The following is a 7,296-nucleotide window of genomic DNA, read 5'->3' as shown; positions in this document are numbered from 1 at the left end:
TAAAGTTAAAGGCAAACATCTAATATTATATCCCTGTTGATTTTTATTTCAGATCACATATATACAAATCTGCATCAGATAATGAAACATTGGGTGAGTAAGAGAAATTCCCTCTTGATTAACATAAGCTGCTTTCAGATGTACACTGGACTCCAGAGATCCTCCGGAGTTTCTCCGTAGGGGCTGCATGAGTGAACCCAATCGCAGAGTAAGAGCCTCCGGACATTTTATGCAGACTTTCTCCATCTGGCCTCTTAGACCTCAGAAAGTCCAACGGAGCAAATACAGTAGGAGATCCTCTGCAGGATTTACCCTTGATGTTCCAAACCCCCAACAGATGCAAAAACAATAAAAGAAAAAAGAAAAACAAATATCTCTGGACAAAAAAGTAGGGCAATACACGTGGATGACACCATCAAATCGGGCAAGAGAGCTTTTCGTGATAAGGGCTGACACTGGTGTAGATGAGCTGTGTGCTTGTCTAAAAATAAATTTAAAGAGGTATGATGGGAACAAGAAAGCCACTGTCTTTATAATTGTTTATGGTAATTTTCGCACATTTTTACCCCTACTCTCAAGACGAAAGAATGACCTGTAGAGAGCTGCAAGTAAATTCTAGATTAAAACCTCCAATAACCTTTCATATCTCCTGTCTGTGGATCAGAGAACGATTTCATTCAGCCCCATGTGTCTCTGCATGGCCTCCATTCACCCCAGACTTTTAACTTAAAATCCTCAGTGTTTGTGATTTGTCTGTCTCTCTCCACTGCAGATAACCCCGGCTGTAATACCACGGTCTGGCAGGGCGCCAAGAGCCAAGAAGATTTAGTCCACATCACCAACAATCACAATGAAGGTAAATAGGAAATAAATGGGTTAAGCTCATCTGTGTGCCAGCAGTCATTTGGAGTCTCAGCATGACGTCTGAAGATGCTGACAAGTGGGTTTTTTAACCAGTTCAGCACCAAAATCAAACCCCACATTTCTGGGTGTTAAATCATGGTACACAAGCCAGCAGTGATCACACATTTTTTGCACTGGCCTTTTTTCTGCATATATGATTTACACTGAGGTTCAGAACAGCTTTAAACTACAGGAGCGGAGCAGCTCATAAGTGAAACACCGCACTGAGTTCCGTAGCCTTCTGTTGATGGTTGTGGTAGTCTTTGGTTTTTGTGGTGTTTCACTATCCTGATGATATACTGTATACATGTATATGTTGTGTCCCCTCTAGAGACGAGGAAACCTAAACACAGAACAGAAACTAAAGGAGGGAAAGGTGCTCATCATTCTGGCACAAGGAAAAAGGAGAAACTGCCGTCGAGTCAGGTGAAATTATTGAAAAGCTTTTTTTATGCAAACATGTGGTGAAATGTTGTAAGCGCTCGTATTCTCTGATGACGGCACTGGTTACATAAAAATATATTTATAACCAAGTGGAAGTTTTTGTTTATAGTTCAGTAGCTTTGAGGGATAGAAGCGAAATCCAAACAGCAGCCATAAAGACCAAAGCAGTTCAGTGTTGTGTGAAAAAATGTTTAAATGTTAAATTTATACTTAGTATTAATAATTTTTGGTAAAATGCACATTGAATGATAATAGTTTAAATGTTGAATTAAACCTGTTTGCCGTGGTTGTGCTGTGATGAGCTTCTCTGCTCGTATTTAAATTTGTACGACCGGTCGGGCTGTTCCAGCTGCCCTCTCTCCTCTTGTCTGCCGCGAGCATGGTGCATGATGGTACATATTGCTTGGTTAATGACCATCAGGTGCACACTACTTTTTAAGATGCATTGTGGGAAACAATGAGGGTACTTTAGAGGCTATAAAACCTCACTTGACATTCAGACAGCATTAAAAAATGGCGAACTACCTAAAAAGTAGACTATAGTGATTAGTGAGAGACTTCGGACACAGCCAGAGAACAGTTTCTTTAAAGTCAATAAGGTGATAGTACATGACAAGTGTGAGAGACTGTTTTTTCTCATTACAAATCAGACTGTTTGGATTAGGAGTCTGAAGATGCCACCTGCTTTTAACATCCAGAGAGCCTCTGGTGGCCTAAATGGCAACATCATTTAACAAAAATGCTGATTGGGTTTAATACAGTACAGATGGTCCAAAGAGGGGGACTGCGCTCAAAGTAATCTCTGGGCCACATAGTGTGTGTGTGTTTGTGTGTGTGTGTGTGTGTGTGTGTGTGTGTGTGTGTGTGTGTGTGTGTGTGTGTGTGTGTGTGTGTGTGTGTGTGTGTGTGTGTGTGTGTGTCTGTGTGTGTGTGTTTGGGGTGATGAGGGTTTAGAGGCCTTACGACAGGACACCCAGTAACCATTACGACTAAAGCCCATCATAGTGAGAAGCAAACAAAGCAGAGTCTGCCAGTTCAGCGGGTTCCATTGCCTTAAAAAGTGGAAGCAACTAAAAAAGACCAGAGACAAGGGACCTGATGAAAAAAAAAATTATGAAAACCAATCCAATATTTGTTAAGATATTTCCATCTACACCCCAATTGTGGACAAACTCATTGCCAGACAACTCAAATCGCTTAAAACTAGGTTTGGTAATGATGGTAAGACTAGCATAAATATACAACTGATACGTCTCACTGCCTCCCATCTGCCTTTTCTTCAAAGCTACGCACCCAAAACACATGAATATGCAGTCACAACTGCTAGAAGACAGATTTTTAGCTTGCTAACTTCTGACTACATGTCTCTGCTTCAGCAGTATATGTATCTCTGCCTAAAGACTGAGATCATGTGCAGTGAGAGCGCGGGTGTGCGCATAGGCAGGTCTGTTAGTGACAGACAGGCCAATCATTTTATTTTAAATTATATTGTTCATTTGAAATGATTTACTGGTGTAATCTTGCAAAGGCCATAGATACTGGCGTTTCTTTTCAGACGTTTTATTGATGTCTACCGGGATGTAAAGAGGATTTCAACAAATAGGATACAGTCACAGACCTACCTGTAAAACTGAGCTATGTTATTTGAGAGTAAAAACCAGAAGAATAGTGGCACTGTGATACAGTGATTAGTAATGTTAAGAAGGTTGCCCGTTCGAATCCTGCTTATGCTGGGGTCTTTCTTGGCTTCCTCCCACAGTAAGAAGACATGGATTGGGGTTAGCTTGAATCAACTCTTAAGGGACCATGAGTGTGAATGGTTGTTGTCCCCATATGTTGGCCCCGCAATAAACTTGCGATTTGTCCAGATGTGATTGTATCCCACCTCTTGCCCAATACTAGCTGGAATTGGCTCCAGCTCCCCCCATGACCCTCAAAGGATAAGTGGTATAAAAAATGGATGAATGGGTGGAAATCAGGAGAGGTGTCAAATTTGTTTTTAACAGATCTTTGTGTTTACATGGGATGTATGTTGCATCTTACTAGAGTGTCCATGTCACCGGAGTTGTGCCAGATTCCAAACCTGCCGTCAAAAGAAGCCAAAAGACAGGAAAGAAACCATCTGGAAAGAGCGGGAAAGAGGCATCAAAGAAAAGTCATAAGTCCACAGGTAAGACAGCTTTCCACAAATACTCAAACAATAAGATATGTCTCCACCTCCTCTGATCAAACTGTCTTTTGGCCTTTCTCCCCTCTCTATGACTAAGATATGACTAAATTAGACAACGCTTACAGAAGCAGAAAAGACTGATGACGCATTCATCAAAATGTTGGAAATGTAAAAGAAAAAAAAGTTCCTCTGTAGATTTTGAATTTACACCTCTGCTTTTAAGCTTTGCCACAACCTCAGTGTAGGTGTGTTGTTCCACAAGTCAACAGCGGGCTGCCTTATGGTTAACAAGTACCTGTTCAACCTACTCATAGTGGTAAGACAGGCAAAGGAGAAACCACAGAAATCAGTAGCTTAAACATGTAAAGTGAAAACAGGAAAACAGAGGATTTACCCTACCTATAAAAACATTTTCCATTGCAAAACTTTGTATCACTCTCTGTTGCGAGGAAATGTAGCCTATGTATAGCATGACTGTATGAAGCTGCCAGGTAGTTTTGTGTTTGTGTTACGCTTTTACATAAAGTATGAAGCACCTTATAATTAGATAATATACAGGTCTGGTTCCAGTTCTAACTACAATGGCTCCTCAACCGTGCCCCTATGAATCCATATTTAAATTCAATACATCTAGATCACCAAATTTCTCAGACTCATAAATATCAGTCCCCTAAACATGTCTGATGTTTTTCATCAAGATCTACTAATTATTCTCTGCACAAACAAAATAAATATTGAAATCACCTTATCTCATAATGTTAACGTGAAAGTGAAAGAAAAAAATCCTGGATTCGCAATTTTTTTTTTATGGTTTCTTCTTTGGGGATGTTATGATGAATCCATCCCTAACAAAAATGTCCCTTTTACCTTACTCTGTCTCCTTACTCAGTTCACTCCCAACCCACTTCTGTGAGCCCACCCATGGGACCCCACTATCTGGATGTGCCGTACAGATCAGATAGGAGGCCCTACCTTGGCAAGTCGTCCACCCTCCCCTCTCAGGAGAACACAACGCCAGGCCGCTGCACAGACATGGCCAGCCTACCCGGTGGTGCGACGCCCACCCACACCTACCACCAGCGCTGGAGCAACCCAGGCGACAGCAGTCCATCCTGGGGGACCGTCCAACACACCTGTCGCAGACCGCTCACAGAGTACCGCATGTACTCTCATGACTTCACGCCAGCCAATGGGAAGGAATGGGAGGAAAGACAGGAGCAGTCCCAGGATTACAGCTTGAAACGGGACTGTAAACCCCAGATTTCCCCAAAGGTGTCACGCTCTGTCACTGACTTGGATCTGTCAGAACCAGACGTAAGTTGATTTTTATGTTTTGTGTTTTTATTCCAGGAAAACAGAGCCAGAGTATTGGATTCTTACAAAGTGGTTTAATGAGTCTCTTCAAGATTCCACAATATTAAAGGTCAGCTATGTTAATTACAATAGTTTTCATGCCTCCACGTTAGAGACAGCTAATGCCTGGAGGCATTATGTCTTCGGGTTGTCCATCCCATACTTGTGAACGGGATTTATCAAAAACATACAGAGGGGATTTTTTCAAATTTTGTGCAAACGTTCAGTTGGGCTCAAAGATTAACTGATACGATTTTGGTAATCAAAGATAAAACAACAAGGAAAAAAGTGTGACCCCACAAACTACACTTTTTGCATTGTGCACTCTGTATCTCAGCAAAAACCTCCAGAGGATTTTTTCAAATTTCTTCACAAAAACTCAGAGATTAAATAATATGATTTGGGAGGTCAAAGGTCACGTGGCTTCACATAACATGTTTTTGGCCTCTTATAAACATCATATGGACTCAAAGATTAACCAATTTGATTTCAGGGGTCAAAGGTCATAGTGACCTTATACGAGTGTGACATTTTTTTTTTATGTGGACTGAACTGCACTGGTTGGCGGAGGCACACAACAACAGGGTGGTATTCTAGTTGCTTTCTGTAATCACTCCTCCCATTTTTATTGGCCATGAAGTGATACCGTCCTAATAGGATTTCAGCATAAAAACCACTGTCGTCAATCTGTACAGAAATCCATTAAGAGCAGAAGTGGAGCTGATATAAGCAGTCTGTCAAATCCATATTGTCAACATTACATCATTCCTTTGAGTATACCTGCTTGACTTGATTTATGCTTCACTCAGACTGCTTATATCAATACAATATTAGCTTTGGTTAAACTTTGGAAATACATTTTTGTGGATTTTCTTAGTTTGAGTTTACTCTGGGAGGAGTTTGTCCAAGTCCTCAAAGAACGACAACCAACCCACATAGAAAATTTGTTTTGACCCATTGGGAAGGCCACCTCCTGTTTTGCCAGATCTGGGCCACAAGCCATAGCAGTACCGCTTGTCAACCCAAGGTGCCAAAGGTTGCTCAAACTAGTTTTGGGCTATTTCGGCCATCTTCATCATTTATCCAATGCCACTTAGGTTAATTTACAGATTACACCTTGCTAAGAAAAGGCTTCCGAAATGTTTTGGGATATTTGGGCCACATTTTCTATTTTACAAGCTCACATGCTCTCCTCCATTTTTTTTCTGACCACAAGAAGTCCAGAAGTGCTGCATCAAGTGGCCCACATCCAAATGCTTTCTGGGAAAGACTGTTTATACAAGCATGTGAACAATGTTTTAAGATGCAGGCCTATCCATTAAATGTGAAAAATGTCTCCAAGTTTAAATTAATTTCTGATAAAAGATAAACTCTCCCAGTGGGAAGGTTTTCAATCAGTTGCAGCTCAGTGCAGTGAGGTCAGAGGTCGCTCAGTGCTAATACCACACATTAGAGCTGATAGACCAGAGAGGTCAAAGCCTTTGCATGCTCTCGAAGCATAAGTCCCAGACCAATATCCAGGGAACAAGTGCAGTCAGACATAAAGCATTCGTTAAAGCTTAACATCACTTGGGAGAAAATTGTCTCAGATGAAAAGGATGATCCAGAGTAGAGATTACAAGATGCCTATGGATCTATAGTGCCAATGGTTCTTAGAGACAAATGTCATTTCATTAGACATGAAGCCTCTTAAGCCTATAGAGATGGTGTGGAGTTTATGACTCGTTCGTCATACACAGAATAGAAAAGAAAAAAAAAAGGGTTACTTGGTTTTGCTCTGCTGTTCTTTCAGTGTGAATATTTCACCTTTGTCAGCACATGGTCAAATTACTCTGATGTTTCACAGACGGTGTTCTGCCAGTGAACAGTTTCATTATTTAATCTTAGAATAAGCAAACTTTCATCATATCGCGTAGATCTGAAAATTACTGGAAAGTTATCTGCCTAATAATACTGACACACACGAAAACCCTCTCTCTGAATCGTCTAAGACATCAACAAATACCAGGGGACTTTTTTTATTTATTTTTATTTTGAACTCTTCAGATGAACAATGGCCTCTCTAGGCCGTCAGGAGGTTCTGAAGTAATAGATAAGAAGCTTTAATCTGGATTGACAGGAGTTTTCGGCTGATTGAAAGCAGCAGGATTGGGCAATGTTTTTGTCTTTGGAATTCCTTTTTCTGCATCTGACTGATTCAAACTCTCATTAATGTAAACACACAAACACACACACACACACACAAATTGCAAGAGGAAAGCTACAACTGACAGCGATGTAGGATACTGGGGAAAGTCACACTCAATCTTAAATTCACATTCACTGAGGGAGGCCATGATTTGTAAAGAGGTGACTGACTGTTGTTTAATGATTGAGAAAACCGGATCACGTGTTTGACAGTTTAGTGTTTCTGAGATGTCATATAA

This window comes from Pleuronectes platessa, chromosome 5, assembly GCF_947347685.1.
Source record: "Pleuronectes platessa chromosome 5, fPlePla1.1, whole genome shotgun sequence".
Taxonomy (NCBI): Eukaryota; Metazoa; Chordata; class Actinopteri; order Pleuronectiformes; family Pleuronectidae; genus Pleuronectes; species Pleuronectes platessa.
The sequence above is the reverse complement of the archived record's forward strand: the minus strand, read 5'-3'. Positions refer to the sequence as shown.